Source organism: Megalobrama amblycephala, linkage group LG1, assembly GCF_018812025.1.
Source record: "Megalobrama amblycephala isolate DHTTF-2021 linkage group LG1, ASM1881202v1, whole genome shotgun sequence".
NCBI lineage: Eukaryota > Metazoa > Chordata > Actinopteri > Cypriniformes > Xenocyprididae > Megalobrama > Megalobrama amblycephala.
The window spans coordinates 52,968,223-52,990,940 of NC_063044.1; the positions used below are offsets into that span (position 1 = coordinate 52,968,223).

The 22,718-nt window shown below is 37.5% G+C and overlaps 1 long non-coding RNA gene across 1 annotated transcript; it reads left to right on the forward strand.

Annotated features, from left to right (window-relative positions):
* The first annotated feature begins 19,914 nt into the window (after window positions 1–19,914).
* Window positions 19,915–21,036, forward strand: LOC125274447. Its single transcript, XR_007186250.1, has 3 exons — window positions 19,915–20,032; window positions 20,257–20,408; window positions 20,519–21,036. It is a non-coding gene; the product is annotated as an uncharacterized LOC125274447 (long non-coding RNA).
* Window positions 21,037–22,718: the final 1,682 nt, after the last annotated feature.

The following is a 22,718-nucleotide window of genomic DNA, read 5'->3' on the forward strand; positions in this document are numbered from 1 at the left end:
TTTTGATAGTGCTTTTGTCATTTTTTTATATTAGTTAGTTACTTATATATAGTTATTTGTTATTTTTATTACCTTAGTTACCAAGCAATATTTTTAATTTTCATCTATTTATATTGTTTGTTTGTTTTTTAATTTCAGCTTTATTTCAATAAAAGTATATATATATATATATATATATATATATATATATATATATATATATATATATATATATATTTTTTTTTTTTTTTTTTTTTTAGTTTACAATAATAACACTGTAATATAGTGAGTCTGTTCCAAATAGTGATCTGCCTTACAATGTTGCCTACTCAGGCAGCTCACTTGGTTTTTAAAAGCTTTATTGTACAATATAGTAGTATTTACAAAATATATGTACTAAAACTCTGATATAAATGAAATACATTTGGATTTGACTGTAGCTGGAATTAAACTATTGTTTAAATAAACCCTCCCGCATTCCACACTCCTCTGAACACAAAATCAATTTCTTGGAATGGCCAATACTCCCTGACTACACAGTAACAGCCAGTGCTAGCGACCAGCAGTCACCAGAACACGAGCGCGCCTGCGTTTGATTGGTTGAGTGCTGCGTGCGCGGAACGCAACATCCAATCACAGCGAACGCTGGTGCGCAATGCGGTGAATTAAGGATCATCTGAGCAGCGTTCAGCCCTCGGCTGGAACTGACCTACTTTTGTCCAATAGCAGAAGCCAGTCGGTAATTCCGGTGAGATCAGTACGGGCCACGGCACATTGAATGTCATGTGTTCACGATCCCTGTACCGCGAGTCTGTGGAAATAACTCCAGCTCTGCCTTCATGAACATATCAGATCAAAATCATATAAAACAGCTTTGATTGACTATTGAGAAGCATATAGTCTAATGTGGGTGGTTTAAAGGCATTTAAATGCATTTCCAAAAAGTGTGCATGAGCGCGCAAAGGGGTGTGCGCGTACACCGGCTGTAAGTGCGTGAGACGGAGCGTGCGACAGCTCGCGTGTGAGAGTGTGTCATGCTTAGTAACGGCGGTTGCCACAGCAAAAGACTGCTGTGACGACGTGCATAAAAGTAGGACACACACACGCACATTAAGAAAGAGAAGTGACAGGAGAGAAGAATACACGACCGCTGAGAGACCAGCAAACATCATCATCATCATCATACAGCAGCTATGAATGCACTCATTCACAAAATCACATCTATCTATCTATCCATCTATCTATCTATCTATCTATCTATCTATCTATCTATCTATCTATCTATCTATCTATCTATCTATCTATCTATCTATCTATCTATCTATCTCACACAGATTGTGGAGTAACAGCAGCACAGATGGGTGATCTCATCTGTTCTCTGCCCTAAGAAATAAAATATGATGCAGAGGAATCGCACACAGAGGAAGAGAGCGCTGCTGAGACTGCAGTGTCAGTGATGTGTCACCTGCATTCTCCTGTCTGGGAAAAAAACGTACAACATAACAGATTTCATAATTAAAGAGATGTGCTAGTCTGATAAGAATCCAATGAAATACAGTTGCCTAGAAATGAAGGCTATAGTTGAATCTGTATCAACGTCTAAACACAGCGCACTGACGGGCATATGTACTGAATAAAGGGAAGCTTGCTGAGATGTGGTACACACACACACACACACACACACACACACACACACACACACACACACACACACACACACACACACACACACAGGTGCATGACCCTCACGCTGGAACCAAAGGCCTACAGTCACAGCTCCTGTCCGCTCTCCTCTCCTTTCACCCCACCACTTTCTGCAGCATTTATCGCATTCTCCCTGAAGGTCTGTGTGAATCACAGAGGAGAAAAAAATGGTAAAAATAGCCACATTTCTAGTGGGAGTGATGTGAATTCATTCAAGCCGTGGGCTCTTTGCAGCACATACCACAGATATACTGCAATAAACCATAACTTTAGCAATATATGTCTGCGTTCGTGTCTTAAATAGTTTATAAACTGCTATTTTATACTACAGTTCAAATGTCTGGGGTCAGTTTTATATGAATATTTTTATTCATCAAGGACACAATAATTTAACCAAAAGTGACCAAAAAAAATATATTTATAATGTTACAAAATGTGACCCGATCTGGCGAAATGAGTCGGAAGTCGCAACGTTCTATTTTAAGATATGGGCCGATAATGTGGAAAAACAATGAAAAAATCGATTTTTTTTTCCAGCTAATTTCAAAGAACAGACTTTCAAAAATAATCTCCCAAAGTTTCGTAGTCCAGATAATTGAGTAAAGGTATTTAAATGGCTATTAAATTTGACATGGTTTCACTAAATTAGCTGGAAATGAACTTCTCATCTCCTCTCGTCACTTATGAGCATTTCCCGGTATCCCCTGAAACGTCATTATCTCTGCTCTACAAATATGATGTTACACGTTGTATAGAACCAATCAAAAAGCTTAGAAATGTAAACACACTGACCTAAACGCTGATTTTTAACAATGGGAAGCCCCGTTTCGACTGACAGGCACGCGATCGGTCCAGCCATCCTCCTGTCAGACTAGCGCGCCTTATAAAATAAAACTCCCATTTGCGTGTCTCTCTTTAAAAGGCAATAAAAATTGAATCCATATAGGTAGCACAAAAATTCTTTTTGCATACAAAACCAAAGACTTTAAACTTTCATATCAAGCCTCCAACATGCTTCTGTTGCGTTGTTTTCACCCTCTAATGAGTCTGAGTAATATGCGTTTACAACAAAAATAGCACAGCCGCTAACTGAATACAAGTATGTATTTCACATGCTCATAACTTCATGAAAAATGCACAGATCATAAAAATCGCACATCAATATTTAAAGCAGATTCTCAAGATTAAAATGAATCCAAAATCAATATAATATATTGTGATGATCACAAGATATTACTCACGAAATGATTTAACATACTTGGCTAAAAACATGTCTCTCATCTCTCCGGGATGCAGTGTGTATCCAATATCCATGTTAGTTTTCCAACGTGGAATAACACAAAATAGATATCATTTTAAAGCTTAGAATCTCATCTTTTTAATGCATCTAACCATTTTGAAAAACTCCTAACGAGTGCTGAGAAGCACCTCTAAACCGGAGTTTACCGCCCGTTGGCGCCACCTGGCTGCGGAAAAAATGAACAACAATTTTTCAAACTATTCTTTATAATATCACCACGAAATTTGAACCAGATGCAGCTCACATATAGGAGAGCATCACCAAAAAAGTTTTTTAGCGATCTTATTGTGTTCCTGAGTTATTCCATGTCAAATAAAAAAAGAAAAAATATTTTTAAAAAATTATATATATTTTTTGTCTTTTATCAGCTGTTTCTCAGCAAGAAAATGTCCAAATGTAATGTAATTTCTATTTTCTTAAAATTTAAAATGTTTTCTATCAAATGATACCTACCTTTTGACTCTCCTTGCTAGAGTTTTGGAGTTATGAGTCTTTACTTTTGTGTGTGTCGCTCAGAGAGAGAGAGAGAGAAAAAAAAAGAACTCTAAAAAAGCCTTCAGGTCTTAAAGGGTTAATTCAAATAAATACTTTAAAATAATTTGAGCTTCAGCCTGGTTTAATAGCATTTATATATATATAAAAATGTCTTTGGCCAAATTAAGCTGTAAAATAAATAGTTTATCCCTTTAAATGCAATGGATTTTGAAAGATATCAACAAAAAACGGGCAAAAAACTTTAAAAGCGATTTTCTCAGGTTTTTAATTTGAAAAAGAGGGCAGACGACCATAATTAAAACGGGTATATCTTTAAAACCATTCAAGGTATGACTTTGACTAGGATATCATTTTAAAGCTTATTGTCTCATCTTTCAATTTTGAAATTTGGGTCACTGTGACTCATTTTGCTGGATCAGGTCACAAATGTATTCAGAATCCCATCTGTTTTCAGCATTGGTAATAATCAGAAATGTTTCTTGAGCATCAAATCAGCATATTAGAATGATTTCTGAAGGATCATGTGACACTGAAGACTGGAGTAATGATGATGAAAATTCAGCTTTGATCACAGGAATAAATTACAGTTTAACATTTATTCACATAGAAAACACTTGTTTTGAATTGCAATAATATTTTACAATATTACTGTTTTTACTGTATTTTTGATCAAATAATAAGTGACTTCTTTCAAAAACATTACAAAATCTGGACCTACTCAGTGTAAATAACAATAAATAATAAATGATGAGCCATTTCATTGAAGTACTTTGTTGACTTGCCAGAAACCTTTAAAAAAAGTGGCTAATGTGTTTCTGATGATTCAATTATGTGCTTGTACTATAGTTTTAACAAAATAAACAATCATATAACTATCCTAAATATAAAACAGAACAGTTACTATTTTGAACCTCATTTGACATTTAAATTATTCAAATTAAGGAATTATTGACCGAATGCAATGATTGGACAAACATTTGTTTGGTCCTGTGACTTCCACAGAAGATATATGTATTTTTAAAAAATATTAGACTACTTCAGTTATTATTGTGACAGTTTCAACCAGTATAACAAAATATCTAACATTGTTATAGTGGTTTTTGATATTTAATTAAAAATCTTACATATTGTGCCTTTAAGTGCTGGAACGAAGGCAAAATGAAAGATATCCATCTGTATAAGCTGATCATGTTTCACTTTTGACAATAGAAATATGAGATCACATTATTATCATTTGAGGAAGAGAAATAAAGATGAAATGTTTTATAAGTTCTTCACACTATTTCCTGTTTACCTGTAAAGTCTTTTGCGTATGTTTTCATATTGCCCCCTTTTAAAATGATCAGACTGTCAAAGAAAATAAAACAAGGTTCAGGTCAGAGTGAGTGTTTGCACAAATGAAAAACTGTGTTGTTGTTTTTTATGCATAATGAAATGCTTTGCCTTTCTTTATTGAATTGTTAATAAAAAACTGCAATTTTAATGAGATTTCTTTTGGTGTGCATTAAAACAAATGTAGTTTCAAAGATGCTTATGTCAGTGAATTACATAATAAATATTTAATCATTCAGAAAATGAAACAATGATGTCTTTGCGGGAGATTTCCCCACAGAGCAGCAGGTTCATTGAGATGCCTTCAGAATCACCTCCTTGTTTGTGGTTCTTTTAGATGTTTCCCAATCAAAGCATTTCCTTCAGTGAAGCATTTCCTTCAATATTTTATCTTTAGTATCTTCAGTATTAGTATCTTCAGAACCTCCCCTTTGGTTTACAGGTACAGTCACTCTTACAAGACCTATAAAAAGAATGAAAAGAACCCAATAAGTTCCTACTTCCGCGTCAATAAAACATGTCAAGCATTCAAAAACAAAATACAGAATTTGTAAACAAAGGTCTGCTCTGTTTCTTCTGTGTATAAAGTAAATGAAAATAAAAAATGCCACAAATAAGGCCTATAGAGTTCTTATGGAAGCTTGTTTCCGCCATGAAATAAAAAATAAAAAAGGTAATTGCAACTTTTTATCTCACAGTTCTCACTTTTTTCTCAATTGAGATAACTTATAAAGTCAGAATTGTGAGATATAAAGTCAGATTTGAGAGTTATAAAGTCAGAATTGTGAGATATAAAGTCAGAATTGCGAGTTATAAAGTCAGAATTGCGAGTTATAAAGTCAGAATTGCGAGATATAAAGTCAGAATTGCGAGATATAAAGTCAGAATTGCGAGATATAAAGTCAGAATTGCGAGTTATAAAGTCAGAATTGCGAGATATAAAGTCAGAATTAAAGTCAGAATTGTGAGATAGTCAGAATTGTGAGTAAAGTCAGAATTGTGAGTTATAAAGTCAGAATTGCGAGTTATAAAGTCAGAATTGCGAGATATAAAGTCAGAATTGCGAGATATAAAGTCAGAATTGCGAGTTATAAAGTCAGAATTGCGAGATATAAAGTCAGAATTGTGAGATATAAAGTCAGAATTGCGAGATATAAAGTCAGAATTGCGAGATATAAAGTAAAGTAGAATTGTGAGTTATAAAGTCAGAATTAAAGTCGAGTTATAAAGTCAGAATTGCGAGATATAAAGTCAGAATTGCGAGATATAAAGTCAGAATTGCGAGATATAAAGTCAGAATTGCGAGATATAAAGTCAGAATTGCGAGATATAAAGTCAGAATTGCGAGATATAAAGTTAGAATTGTGAGTTATAAAGTCAGAATTAAAGTCAGATTGTGAGATATAAAGTCAGAATTAAAAAGCAGAATTGTGAGATATAAAGTCAGAATTGCGAGATATAAAGTCAGAATTGCAGAATTGAGTGAGATATAAAGTCAGAATTGTGAGATATAAAGTCAGAATTCAGAATTGTGAGATATAAAGTCAGAATAAAGTCAGAATTGTGAGATATAAAGTCAGAATTGTGAGATATAAAGTCAGAATTGTGAGATATAAAGTCAGAATTGTGAGATATAAAGTCAGAATTGTGAGATATAAAGTCAGAATTGTGAGATATAAAGTCAGAATTGTGAGATATAAAGTCAGAATTGTGAGTTATAGTCAGAATTGTGAGATATAAAGTCAGAATTATGAGAAAAAAAGTCAGAATTGTGACACGAAAAGTCACAATTACCTTTTTATATTTTTTTTTATTTAGTGGCAGAAACAAGGTTCCATAAGTACCAGAAACTAGATGTTACATTAATTCACTCTTACAAAAAAAGGTTCAGTAGGGTTCTATATAGAACTATAGTTCTTGCCTCAATTTTAAAGAACGCTTTATGCCTAAAAGTTTCTATATACCTAAGGAGAAATGTCTTAAATGATTGCACAATACTTTTATGTATAACAGATTATAAGAATTTTTCTAGTGTTAAAGTATGTTTACAAACTGCTTAATTCATAAAATTGTATTAACAATTAAAACTGAATTAAACATAATGAATTAATTTAGTTTAATCAAACTAAATTCATAAAATGGTGGGAATCCTTGAAAGGTTCTATATAGGATGAACCTGATGGAACCATTTCTTCCAAGAGTCATCTGTCTTGTGCTCGCTTTATTTACTGTGGCATTTTCACATTAATTACTTCATGTGGTGAGTACTATTACGTACTATTACATGCTATCTGGGTCATTCCATTAGAGCGTATCATTAACCACCAGAATGACAAGTAACTTTAGTTCACTTTCACAGGCTGCTCCAGTTATCATAGGAATTATGAAGGAGCTTAAAATTGTGATATGACTTGAGTTTGAGATTTTGAATGCAAATAGAAATGCTCAGTGTACATGTGTGCATTTTAAGCCACTGAGACTCCACTGTAAACAAATGATGCCTTTGTGTTTGTGTTTGTCATGTGATTCCTGGAGTGGTTATTTCTGCCTGACACATTATCAGCGTGAAGGTCGTTTTTTGACAAGTACAGACTTATCTTTTATAGACGAAAAATAAATAACTCTATTGGACATAAACTGACATAAACACAAATTTGGGACACTACACTACTGGGAAACTACATTACTGTTTGGGGTTAGTAACATTTTTCATTTTGTTTTTTAAATTAATTGATAAATTTATTCTGTAAGGATGCATTAAACTGATTAAAAGTGACAGTAAAGAAAAATTTATAAAGTTACAAAAGATTTCTATCTCAAATAAACGCTGTTCTTTTGAATTTGACAATGAATTCATAGTTTTCACAAAAATATACTGTTTTTACTGTATTTTTGATCAAACAAATGCATACTCGGTGAGCATTAGAGACTTCTTTCAGACACATTAAAAGTCTCACTGACCCAAAACCTTTGTACAGTAGTGTATTTTAAAAATACAAGCCGAATAAAGTTGATCATGTTTGCATGTGAGTATTTGTGTACATTTATTGCGTACAGTGAGTATTTGCGTACAGTTGTTGTCGTGTAAATTTGACAGCATTTCTATCTTTGTCTCTTCACATCTATCTGGGGATGACAGTGGGAGGGCGGTCACTTCCTGCGAGATCACAGAGAGAAAACACAACAACAAGCACACACACACACACACACACACACACACACACACACACACACACACACACACACACACACACACACACCTGTCACTAAACATGATTCTTCAAACTCCTGTCTGAATTTTTTTCTAAACGACCTCATAGATGTTACAGACCGCTTGTTCCAGATCCAAATGTTTCTCTCCAGCGTCTGTGAGAGTCTGTATGGCTGGCAGTGGACAGAGATGCAGTCAGAGCCAGAGCTGCTGTTACGTAACACAATCCAGCACTTCTGAACTCACTGCGTTCCAACAGACTCATGCTGAGATAACAGACACAATAGACTTGATTGATGTTCATCATGAATGAATAAAAGAGACCATATATAGAAGAGAAAAATCACAAATGACATGTCTATAATATCTCAACTGTTTCTTCTGGACAAACTGAGACTTCTGCATAAGTATCCTGATATTTCTATTGAGAAAATGAGAGTTTCAGAAGAGATCTAAGCAATGTCTCAAACTCTGCTCATATTTGCCTTGGCAAGGTTATGGTTAGTCTGCCATCAGAGATCTCAAAACGAACCATTTTTGCTTTGTGGCAGGGCGCATTATCCTGCTGAAAGAGTCCACAGCCACCAGGGAATACATTTCCATGAAAGAGTGTACATGGTCTGCAACAATGCTTAGATAGGTGGTACGTGTCAAAGTAACATCCACATGGATGGCAGGACTCGAGGTTTCCCAGCAGAACATTGCCCGAAGCATCACGCTGCCTCCGCCGGCTTGCCTTCTTCTCATAGTGCATCCCGGTGCCATGTGTTCCCCAGGTAAGAGACGCACACACACCCGGCCATCCACATGATGTAGAAGAAAACATGATTCATCAGTCCAGGCCACCTTCTTCCATTGCTCCGTGGTCCAGTTCTGATGCTCACATGTCCACTGTGTCCACATGGACACCCTGACTGGTCTGCAGCTATGCAGCTCCATAAGCAACAAACTGTGATGCACTGTGTATTCTGACACCTCTCTATCTGAACCAGCATTAACTTCTTGAGCAGTTTAAGCTACAGTAGCTCGTCTGTTGGATCAGACCACACAGGCCAGCCTTCGCTCCACACGTGCATCAATGAGCCTTGGCCGCCCATGACCCTGTCGCCGGTTCACCACTGTTCCTTCCTTGGACCACCTTTGATAGATACTGACCACTGCAGACCGGGAACATCCCACAAGAGCTGCAGTTTTGGAGATGCTCTGACCCAGTCGTCTAGCCATCACAATTTGGCCCTTATCAAACTCACTCAAATCCTTATGCTTGCCCATTTTCCTTGCTTCTAACACAGGGGTGGGTAACATTGATCCTGCAGAGTTTAGCTCCAAACCAAATTAAACACACCTAAAGCTAATCAAGGTCTTCAGGATTACTAAAGCTACAGGCAGGTGAGTGTTTTTTTCAGGGTTGGAGCTAAACTCTGCAGGACAATGGCCCTCCAAGATCAACATTCCCCACCCCTGTTCTAACACATCAACTTTGAGGACAAAATGTTCACTTGCTGCCTAATATATGTGCCGTGATGAAGAGATAATCATATATATATATATATATATATATATATATATATATATATATATATATATATATATATATATATATATATATATATATATAAACATCAAGATTCCCACTTCCAAACTGGGAGGAACTCAGCATCTCACCATAGCAGTGGATTCAATTATTTTCCCTTTGTTTTTGGAAGCTGGAGGCGAGATTGGGAAAGTGGGTTATTTTGGGATTTATTTGGGCTGTTCAGCAGCGGGAACTGAAATCAGAGAGCGGAGAAGACACAGTTAATCCCGATTACGGAAAACATCTGACTGCTATGCAAAACCACACACACTGTACTAATATTTCAATATATCTTTACAGTCAGGTGGTGTATATTTTTACTCTATAATCATGTGAAGATCCTTTCACCATGGTAAGAATAGAGTTACTAATCGGATTAAAACAATGAGTTTAGAAGTCATTCACTCTTTACTTGTGTTCACACTAAATTTAGAGCTCTAAGACATTAGCATGTTGGCATGATGAAAAAACAGCTTGTTAAACAGACACTCTCACTCTCAAACACATCATTGCCATCACCGATTCATCACTGATTCTCTGACTGTAACCAAAAGTAGATGAGAATTCATTTGTTTTCCATTATTTTAAGATGGATCATGTCTCTCATATAAAGATGGGATCTAGAGTCCAAAATGTTGACAGAGAAAATGTAATAGCGATACATTGCTACTGGCTGTGAAACGGTATTTTGCATTGCTTTATTAAAAATCTACATTGCTGTCCCTGTGAAATGAATTATTTATTTTCCTTGTATACCTGCAGCAAACAGAGCAGGTTATGTCTGATACAAGCTAGTACTACATATCGGTCTTCATATGAAAGAAAAAAAAAAAAAAAAAAAAACACTAACCAAAAACTGGTAAAAGACACAACATAATGTCTTCGTTATGAGTTCACTCATGTCAGACAGATAGACAGATAGATAATGTTGCAATTCCTAATAAAGTTACCAACTAGGATTTTAATGCCATTTTTACTTGCATTTCAAGTTTGGTAAGAGTTAATGGATTAGTTCACCCATAAATGAACTTCCAGTCATCATTTATTCACCCTCACATTGTTCTGTATAACTTTCTTTCGAGGAATGTTAAAACAGAGGCTGATGCTGTTCATTTTCATGCCATGATAGCAGAGAGTGACCAGGGCCTGAAAAAGAAAACACTGTAAAATATCATAACAGTCCATATGAGTAATGCATTATATTACAAATCATCTGAAGTCACATGATGCTTTGTGTAAAAAGCAGACTAAAGTTATATTCATTATTCACAGAAAATCTCCAAAGTGCATGAAAGTGATTTGAGAGCTCATTTTGAGTGAATTATTCCATTAATTTTGAACTCTACAGGGAACTAACCAGATTTAAAGCTCTTCATTTGCAGTGACTCTATGAAACCCATGATCACTGTGGAGGTTTACCTCCTTTGGGTTGAACAGAGGAAATGTTAAGTCATAACAGTTCTCATAGCAAGTGTTCTCAGTTACAGCGACTGTTTTTCACTACAGGACAATCCAGCTCTGAACTCCAGGGAGTCTCTGGAAGCATCTGATACCGCGGTGTGGTTTAGGGTCAAGGGTTTTACGGGCTCAAGGTTTGTGGGTTCATATCCCCTGGAGGAGAGTTTTACAGATTTACAGTTTTCTGCGGTGAGCTGCTGGTGTTGTGTTTCTCTCTGCTGCGCTGCTCTTTCACCCCACAGCACCTCTTCTGGAAAAAAATAAATAAAAATAAATAAATTAATAATAATAACAACAACAACAGATTTTCCATTACTAGAATATTCTATTATTTATCATTTTGAAAAATCGCTTAAAATACATAATATATTATAATTATAATTATTATTTACAATGACAAAAACAATAATAATAGAATATATCATTACTTATCAATTTATTTCACTGGATTATCTGCAAAGGCAGCAAGCAAGTAAAAAAATCAAACTCAATCGATCAATCAATCAAACTAGAATATCCCTTTACTTATGAAATTACTCACTGGATTATTCCCAAAGAGAGCATATAAAAAAAACTAACTAACTAATCAATCAATCAATCAATCAATCAATCAATCAATCAATCAATCAATCAATCAATCAATCAATCAATCAATCAATCAATCGATTACTAGACTATCCCTATACTTATCAAAATTTTCACTGCATTATTTCTAAAGAGAGCACTCTAAAACCAACCAACCATCCATCCAACCAACCAACCAACCAACCAACCAACCAACCAACCAACCAACCAACCAACCAACCAACCATCCAATCAACCAACCATCCATCCATCCATCCAACCAACCATCCAACCATCCAACCAACCAACCAACCAACCATCCAACCAACCAACCAACCAACCAACCAACCAACCAACCAACCAACCAACCAACCAACCAACCAACCAACCAACCAAACCCAACCAACCAACCAACCAATAAACCAAACCCCCAACCAACCAACCAACCAACCAACCAACCAACCAACCAACCAACCAACCAACCAACCAACCAACCAACCAACCAACCAACCATCCAATCAACCAACCATCCAACCAACCAACCAACCAACCAACCAACCAACCAACCAACCAACCAACCAACCAACCAACCAACCAACCAACCAACCAACCAACCAACCAACCAACCAACCAACCAACCAACCAACCAACCAACTATTCCTATAATTAAATTATTCATTTGATTATATTCAAAGAGAGCATGTTGAAACTAACTAAATAGTTCTTTACTTATCAAATTATTCACTGAATTATTTCCAAAGAGAACACTCTAAAACCAACCAACCAACAAACTATTCCTATACTTAAATTAATCACTGGATTATTTCCAAAGAGAGCACTTTAAAACTAGCTAGCTAACTAACTAACTAAATATTCCTTTAGTTATCAAATTATTTACTGTATTATTTCAAAAGATAGCCCTTTAAAACCGACTAAATAAGTAAACAAATTTCCATTTTCTTGCATTTCTAATCCCTATTAACATCCATATCTGAGGGGAAAACCAAGAAATTAAAGAAGGCGTTCTGAATGTTGAATGTCAGTGTTTTTTTAAGGTAGCCTATGAACTTCTTTTGTTCAAAGTCAACAAAATTTAAATGAGTATATTAGATCGGCTTCATCTTTTCCGAGTTCAAGTCTGGTCTCAAAACTTATTTATTTTCTGTTGCTTTTAGCTTATCATGACTGTTTTGTTTTAAACTGTGTTCAATATGTGTGCTATTAATCTCTGTTAGCTCTATTTCTATGTGTACAGCACTTTGGTCGGCCTGCAGGCGTTTTTAAATGTGATGTGTGTCTGGTGTGAGAGTTGCATAGGTCAGTTGTCACAGCGAGCAAGAAAGTTTGACACGGAGCAACTAAATCTCCAACATCCGGGGAATAACATTGAACAGAGGAAAGTCTGCTGGAAAAAAGAGAATGCGACAGAGCTCGTAATAAATCCAGAATCAACATCAGCTTGGCTTTATGAATAGTCATTTCATTATGGTTGTTGTAACACTGTGCTAGAATTTATTTTCAAGGAAGCACCATGTCTATTAATGGGTAAAGTTACAGTAATGTTTTCAGCTAGTCAGCTTGAGATCCTTTCCATCTCAACTGATTATATCTCTTAAGCCTAGTAGTGAATGTTTTATGAGAAGTAGGATACCCATATTCATCTACATGTGCATCTTTAAAGTTCGGTAAATGTCAGCTTACTACTTTTCGCTAATGCCATTATAGCACACTCTGTTATTTCTTTCTGTAACTACAAATCAATCCCACACATCACGGTGATAATTGATTATTAAGATAAAATGATCTGGGTGTTCGTGAACGTCTTGTTCCTTCACAACAGCGAGAGGATTTTGAGAGCTCTCAAAAAGTGAATTGGGCCCATGAGCGCTGTGAGTTTTCCCAGCTCTGTGAGAAAAGAGAGATGTGAGAGGAGAGACGGGGAGGTGTGAAACACCACACGCTCACGGACGGGAGGCGAGCAGCATTCTGAGTGAAAAAAGGACTTTTCTTGCTCTGTTTGTAAGTAAAAGAGTTTAATGCGACTTACTTGAACATTTAGAAACAAAAGTGCAAAAATTACTTAAACACGAGCTCGTTAACTTATAACCACCCACATTTACATTTCAACAATTGTCCAGAATGATAACTAATAACTAAAGGGGACATATCATGAAAATATGACTTTTCCTGTGTTTAAGTGCTATAATCGGGTCCCGGTGCATCTACCAACCCAGAAAATGTGAAAAAGGACAACCCACTTTCTTTGTTTTGGCAAGCCTTTCTCTGCAAGCATGTGAAAAAATGATCCACTCAGATTTCGCTCCCCTAGTGACGTAGGTAGGGGATCTTATTATAATATTACTGCCCCTTAATCTGTATGTTTCCACCCACAGAGCCGTCATTTTTCGACAACAGTGTACCCGCGCCGATAGAGAAGCATTGGTTGCAACCTGCAACTATTTTGGCCAATCACAAAAGTCGATTGCGCAACCAACCATAGAATACACTGCTGCATTTTTATTATACATTTTTTGTGCTGAATTCATATCGCTTTCATAGCCTATTGAGTGAATAATATATAGAAATCCTTTTCATTTCCTTAAAAAAAATCTAACCAATTCGAACTGGAATTATTTTGCAACAGTGACGGGACATACTTTTCAATGGTCATAAAACGTCCAAATGTTTGCTGGGTGTAAACGCAGTATTAATTTATTTTGGGGTGAAATGTGACCCAAACATATTCTCTTTCTCTCTCTCTCTCTCTCTCTCTCTCTCTCTCACACACACACACATCACATCACCACTGTCACTCACACACAAACGGTACAGGAGTGTCAAAACTGGACATGTCAGGTGTTGGTTGCCACGGTTAAGCTGTCCGCTGCTTGTGAATATCTACTTTCTGTCTCGTTGCACACACACACACACACACACACACACACACAATACAATCTCAATCTCCCAGCAGACTCATTCACACAAGATCACGTCTCATTACAAAGTTGCCATGGCGATATGTGCACTCAGAAATATTCCCTATCGAGAAGAAAACAGATCAGGATAGACGGCATGCAGAGAAAATGAGTCTTTCATCAGGGCCGATACCAAGGTTTGATTAGTTCCCCATTACTGTCCTTTTCAATGAGAAGCAGTGTGTTCAGCTCACAAAGAGACGAGAAAGCGACAGATGTAACCGGGTTTAAAGCAACGCTGTTTTTTACACCCACTGTGTTTCATTAGAGCTGGTTTACCGTCAACGGGCCTGAAGCGGTATAATCTGTTAATGAAAGACGGTTGGAGGCCTGCTGTATGACCCACGAGCTCCGGAGACAACGGATGAGAGCACACTGTAAAAAAAATAATAGCCTAATAATAATAACATATTTTCAGCATATGAGGATCATCGGACACAAACAAATAACTCTGAAACGACATTAGATTTAATAATCAAAGTATACACATCAACGTTTCCAGAGAAAAGAAGCTGATCTGAACATGTTTCAAAGACGAGTAAAATTTAGAAGTGAATATACCATTTGTTATATTTTCATATCAGTGAACATAAGCAATCAAACCAATTTAATCAGTCTTTATACACACGCAAACTGATAACTTTGGCTCACATCAGGCCTTATCAATTTTATTTTTTTTATTTTTACAGTGCACCAGCACAAAGAAAAGATAAGGTCAGCAATTCACAGTGTCAAATACGTCAAATGAATTGCAATAAAAAGGCAAGGGAATAGCCTACTATAATTAAATAAATAAATAAATACTTTGGAAGTTGACATATCCTGTGAAGTATGACATTCAGCAGCTTGTCTATTAATTATTATACATGCAGATGTAGGAGATCAGTTTAACTGAGTGGTTGCATGCAAGTTTGTGCATAAAAATTTATGAATCAATCAATCAATTAACAAAAGAAAAATCTTATGGAAAAGACATTTAATAATAAAAATATTTATTTTACTGGATTATTCAAGAGAGTGCTGACGTGTCCTGAATCATGACATGCACCAGCATTTTCCTAATTCTTTGAATATTTTCATTTTTGGATTCATTTGCTAATACTCAATTTAATTTAGAGGTTGCATGGGATATTCGTACATGTAAAATATAATTAATCACAACACAGCAATATTTAAACTAAAATTAAAATGTTGAATAAGGGTGAACAGTTAGATCTCCCAAAACAACCACTTTCCTTCACATTTAAAATGAAAATATTGTTGTTGATTAAAAAAAATATTCACGGATATGCTGTCATCAGCAAGCCTCCCACATTACATATATATATATATATATATATATATATATATATATATATATATATATATATATATATATATATATTTTTTTTTTTTGCCCTTGAGTTCTGGTTAAGTTCTGACCGTGATCAACACATTTGAACATAGGCTTGATAACTGCCAGTGAATATCTACGTTTATCTCAGCTGATGACTTTAACATGAACTTTTGTTATCTGCTAGTGTTTGTTTGTTCAGTTCACAGTTCATTGAGAGATAAACCTTCATTTATCATACAGTAAATCAAGAACAGGTGTGAACGTCATCAAGACGTCATGAATTGATTAGCTTTAAAGTTAATTGTAGCTACTCTGTGCCAAACTTCATGGTTTGGAGTTTGGATGTCACGACAGTGCTGTTTCATGGTCAAATCTGATAGTGTAATGTTCCAAACCACTGCAGAAAACAACAGTCATACATTAGCATGCAACGCCTCAGTTTGCTTCTATACTGTAAATGTGTTTTCCCTTTCAGAACATTCAGTGCATTCGGTGTTAACAAATTCAAAGGAAAAAAAGAAAATAATTGCAGTCGCAGCACTATTCTCACGCTTTTCTAATTAGCATTAATGTGTTTTGCTCATATTAATTACTCATTGAGCTGTGATGATGAATTGTCCCCTCCAAATCTTATTCAAATGAAATAATTCTTGAATTTTGGGTCAGATACAGTAGTATCAGCAGCAGCTGATTCTGGTCTGACTTCAGTCCCACAGTAATATTTCTCTCTATATCAGTCATATGTCATGTTCGTGGCCTGATCTCAGCCCTATACAATGACCTTGTTATGAGCTGCTGCAGAATAATAGTGTCTTACATAAACGGCATCTGTTTGTGATAAAGGCAGAGAGATGAATGAACATGGCAAGATGCTTGAAACGGAAAGAGAAACGAGCTCAAGTGTGTCTCCGTTAATTAGGACTCCATTCAGGTCAGTCTGAGCAGATAATTACACACGGACTCTGGGTTTCTCCTTAACACACAATCAATGCCATAGTTCACAAGACTACAAAGAAATGAGCCCGAATTCAAGATGCAAGATTCAATGGATGAATGGATGAATGGGATAAACAGATGGATGGATGGAACCACAGAACAATGGATGGATGAATGTTTGGATGGAATGACAGAATAACAAGATGATGGATGGATGAATGGAACAACAGATGCATGTGGATGGATAAAACGACATAACGATGGATGGATGGATGGATGGATGGATGGATGGATGGATGGATGGATGGATGGATGGATGGATGGATGGATGGATGGATGGATGGATGGATGGATGGATGGATGGATGGATGGATGGATGGATGGAATGACAACAATGGATGGCTGGATGGAATGACTGAATGATGGACAGATGATGGGATGATGGATGGATTGATACATGGATGGATGGAATGACAGAACGATGGATGGATGATGGGATGATGGATGGATTGATACATGGATGGATGGATGGATGGATGGATGGAATGACAGAATGATGGGTGGATGATGGGATGATGATTGATTGATACATGGATGGATGGATAGATGGAATGACAGAACGATGGATGGATGATGGGATGATGGATGGATTGATACATGGATGATTGATGGATGGATGGAATGACAGAATGATGGATAGATTATGGGATGATGGATGGATTGATACATGGATGGATGGATGGATGGAATGACAGAACGATGGATGGATGATGGGATGATGGATGGATTGATACATGGATGGATGGATGGATGGAATGACAGAATGATGGATGGATGGATGGATGGATGGAATGACAGAACGATGGATGGATGATGGGATGATGGATGGATTGATACATGGATGGATGGATGGAATGACAGAATGACAGGTGGATGATGGGATGTTGATTGATTGATACATGGATGGATGGATGGATAGATGGAATGACAGAACGATGGATGGATGATGGGATGATGGATGGATTGATACATGGATGGATGGATGGATGGATGGAATGACAGAACGATGGATGGATGATGGGATGATGGATGGATTGATGGATGGATGATGGAATGACAGAATGATGGATGGATGGATGGATGGAATGACAGAACGATGGATGGATGATGGGATGATGGATGGATTGATACATGGATGGATGGATTGATACATGGATGGATGGATGGATGGAAAGACAGAATGATGGATGGATTATGGGATGATGGATGGATTGATACATGGATGGATGGATGGATGGAATGACAGAACGATGGATGGATGGATGGATGGATGGATGGATGGATTGATGGGAGGATGGAATGACAACAATGGATGGCTGGATGGAATGACAGAATGATGGACAGATGATGGGATGATGGATGGATTGATACATGGATGGATGGATGGATGGATGGAATGACAGAATGATGGATGGATGATGGGATGATGATTGATTGATACATGGATGGATGGATAGATGGAATGACAGAACGATGGATGAATGATGGGATGATGGATGGATTGATACATGGATGATTGATGGATGGATGGAATGACAGAATGATGGATGGATGATGGGATGATGGATGTAGTGATACATGGATAGATGGATGGATGGATGGATGGATGGATGATGGAACGACAGAATGATGGATGGATGGGAGGATGGATGGAACAACAGAACAATGGATGGATGGAATGACAGAACAATGGATGGATGATGGGATGATGGATGGATGGATGGATGGAACAACAGAACAATGGATGGATGGAATGACAGAACAATGGAAGGATGATGGGATGATGGATGGATGGATGGATGGATGGATGATGGGATGATGGATGGTGGATTGATAGATGGATGATGGAGGGATGGAATGACAGAATGATGGATGATGGATGGATTGATACATGGATGATTGATGGATGGATGGAATGACAGAATGATGGATGGATGATGGGATGATGGATGTAGTGATACATGGATAGATGGATGGATGGATGGATGATGGGATGATGGATGGGAGGATGGATGGAACAATAGAACAATGGATGGAATGACAGAACAATGGATGGATGATGGGATGATGGATGGATGGATGGATGGATGGATGATGGGATAATGGATGGTGGATTGATAGATGGATGATGGAGGGATGGAATGACAGAATGATGGATGATGGATGGATGGAATGACAGAATGATGGATGGGATTGATGTATGGATGGGTTGATGGGATGAAAGAACGCTGGATGGGTGGAATGATGAATGGAACAACGGATACATGGGTGGATGGACGACAGAAAGATGAATGGATGGATGGATGGATAGGTTGATGGAATGACAAAACGCTGGATGGATGGATGAAACGACAGAACAATGGATGGATGCAATGCTGGATGGATGGAACGTCAGAATGCTGGATGGATGGATGGATGGATGGACGGACAAAAAAAACAGAAAGATGGATGGACAGATGGATGGATAAATGACAGAACAGTGGATGGATGATAGATGGAACGACAGAACGATGGAAGGATGGAATAAAAATAAATAAAGGGAATACACTTTTTTAACATGAAATATTTGATGAGTTTGGATATTTTTGATATGTTGGACATGGTACCATGATAAAACATGCTTTGTAAACATTTTAAAAATCAACAACATTTTTTACATATTCTGCAGGAAAAGCATGTGGTAACTACAGTAATGCTGATCAGTTTCACTATTCCTTCACCCCTGATCTCAATATCCTTCAATCCCTCTCAATTCCAGCTTGTTCTATCTGAACGATGGCTGAAGCTTCAGCATGTCTCATGTTCATTCATGTTCTTCTATAGATGAATCACTTGTTGTGTTCCTCACTGTGGATAAAATCAATAAATGTCGTGAATGTGATGTACAGTTCTCATACCAACAGGTTCCAGTAACAACAGGTATCCAGATGTGAGTGTGTGCCATTCTTTGCCAAAACACACACACGTTTCTGGGCATGTGCTTCGCTCTTCCTGCTGGGTTTTGTCATGTGATCATGTATCCCATCTACCTCTCTGGCTCTGGAGAATGGAGGCACTCAGTTTCCTGTGAATGTATAAAGACATCTGACATTATGCCAGCAGACAGGTTTGATTCCTGAGGAAGTCTTACAGTATCTGTGTCATTCTGCTTCTTACTTGACTTAAGAATGTTTAGATATTTTACTGAAAAACAAGACAAATATAACGAGTAAGAATATTTTTGCAGTGTGAATGGACTGCAGCAATGAGAAACATCTGTGCGCTTGTACTTGCTGTGTTTGTTTATGGAGACGTTTAAGTAAGTAACACAACATATGCTGCCGTTTTCAGACTTCCCACCCAAACAGCTGCGTTCCTCTCCGAGACTCGCTGTGGGAAAACACTCAGTCAGATGACGACGGGCTCATACCGCGGATGCTCTGTGTGACTGAAACATGAATCGATCTGTTATTGATAACGAGCTGTTAAACTGAACATGAGAGGTCAGTGAACTAAAACAGTCACAGCGTCTGTGTGTGGAAGTGACGCAAGCAGAAACAAGAGCACTGATTGGCCGGTTATAAGCACTGAATTCTCTGTTTCACATTCGCAGTTGATGATGCTGACATTCCCCTCCATCCTCCCCACCACCACCAGGTTGTCCCTGTCCATCCATTGGGGGGAGGCTCCACCCCTGCCTTTATCTACAGGCAGGATCATGCGAATCTGCATCCCCAGGATTTGGACAAAGGACGGGGCCCACGCCAAAACACTTACACAACTAAACATGAATCATTGTAGCGCACTACTATCTGTTCATACGTAATGGAATAAACACCATATAAATGTTCATCTGCCTTCTGAGTCTTTATGGTAGAACGGTCTTGAACATTAAACATCATTAAATCTCAACAACGTCTCAAACTTTGCTCAGATGTGTCGAAATCAGCAATCACAAGACAAGTCGGAGATCACAATACAAAATCAAAACACTGAGCTGCAATCTGAGTTATTGTGTCCCCTGTGGTGACCGAAACATGCATTGATCTGTTATTGGAAATTTTCTGTTAAACGAGTAGAGAAAAGCATTCAACACAGTCTGTCTGTCTATCAGTATATCAGTCTATCTATCTATCTATCTATCTATCTATCTATCTATCTATCTATCTATCTGTCTGTCTGTCTGTCTGTCTATCTATCTATCTGTCTGTCTGTCTGTCTGTCTATCCATCTGTCTGTCTATCTATCTATCTATCTATCTATCTAGACAGACAGACAGAGAGATAGACAGACAGATGGATAGACAGACAGATAGATAGATAGACAGAGAGACAGGCAGACAGTCCGTCCGTCCGTCCATCCATCATCTGTCTATCTGTCTGTCTGTCTGTCTATCCATCTGTCTGTCTATCTATCTATCTATCTATCTATCTATCTAGACAGACAGACAGGGCTCTGGATCAGTCTACAGCACCTGGTCTTACTCTACTAGACACTGAAGTCAAATGTCTCCTGTTTGCTGATGATCTGGTGCTGCTGTCTCCCACTAAAGAGGGTCTACAGCAGCATCTAGACCTCCCTCACAACTTCTGTCAGTCATGGGCCCTGTCAGTTAACCCCAAAAAGACAAAAATAATGATTTTCCGAAAAAGACCCAGCTGCCAAGACCAACATCATAGTTTTAAATTAGACAACATGCTCCTTGAGCACACGCAAAACTACACTTACCTTGGCATAAATATTAGTAACACAGGGAACTTTAATAAAGCTGTTAACGACCTGAAAGACAAGGCACGGAGAGCTTTTTACGCTATTAAGAGAAATATTAAAATTGACATCCCAATCAGAATCTGGATAAAAATAATCAAATCAGTAATAGAGCCCATCGCGCTCTATGGATGTGAAGTGTGGGGTCCACTCACAAACCAAGACTTCACTAAATGGGACAAACACCCAATAGAGACTTTACAGACTGAACTATGCAAAGTTTTGCTCCGAGTACAGCACAAAACCCCAAATAATGCCTGCAGAGCAGAATTAGGATTATACCCACTTATAATCACAATTCAAAAAAGGGCCATTAAATTCCATGCCCACCTAAAAAATTAGTGATAAACAGACCCTCCATCACAAAGCCCTGAACTACCAAGAGCTGACACCAGGAAGAAACGCCCTCGGCCAATTGGTCTTAGAGTTGACTACACAAACAACAACATGTCTGACTGAAAATAAAAACTTAGCCAGACCAAACCAAATAATTAAAACACAAAAAGAAAAATACCTAAATCATTGGACAGACGCAACAGCCCTACAAAGTAAATCGGAATGCTATTTGGCCCTAAACAGAGAATATGAATTGGCAGGATACCTCAGTACAGTGAGTGACCCTAAAATGAGAAAAGTCCTGAGCATGTACAGACTCAGTGAACACAATCTCACCATAGAGACAGGCAGACACAGACAGACCTGGCTACCAAAGGAAGACCGGCTGTGTCCCCACTGCACAGAGAATGAAGTGGAAACAGAACTGCACTTTCTGACATCCTGCCCTAAATATGCACAAATTAGGGACGCTTTCTATCCCCATTTCACAACCCACCACAAAGACTTTCATCAGAGATCAAATATGGAAAAACTCCCATACCTGCTAGGAGAAATCCCAGCAAGCTCAAACCTGGCTGCCAGGTACGTGAGGTCCTGTCACCAGGAAAGAGCCTCCAACGGGACAGAACTACCAACACACTCACTAAATCCCTAGAGACACTTCTATAAATATTATAAGATTGAACATTTTTATTGCATTTTTTTATTTT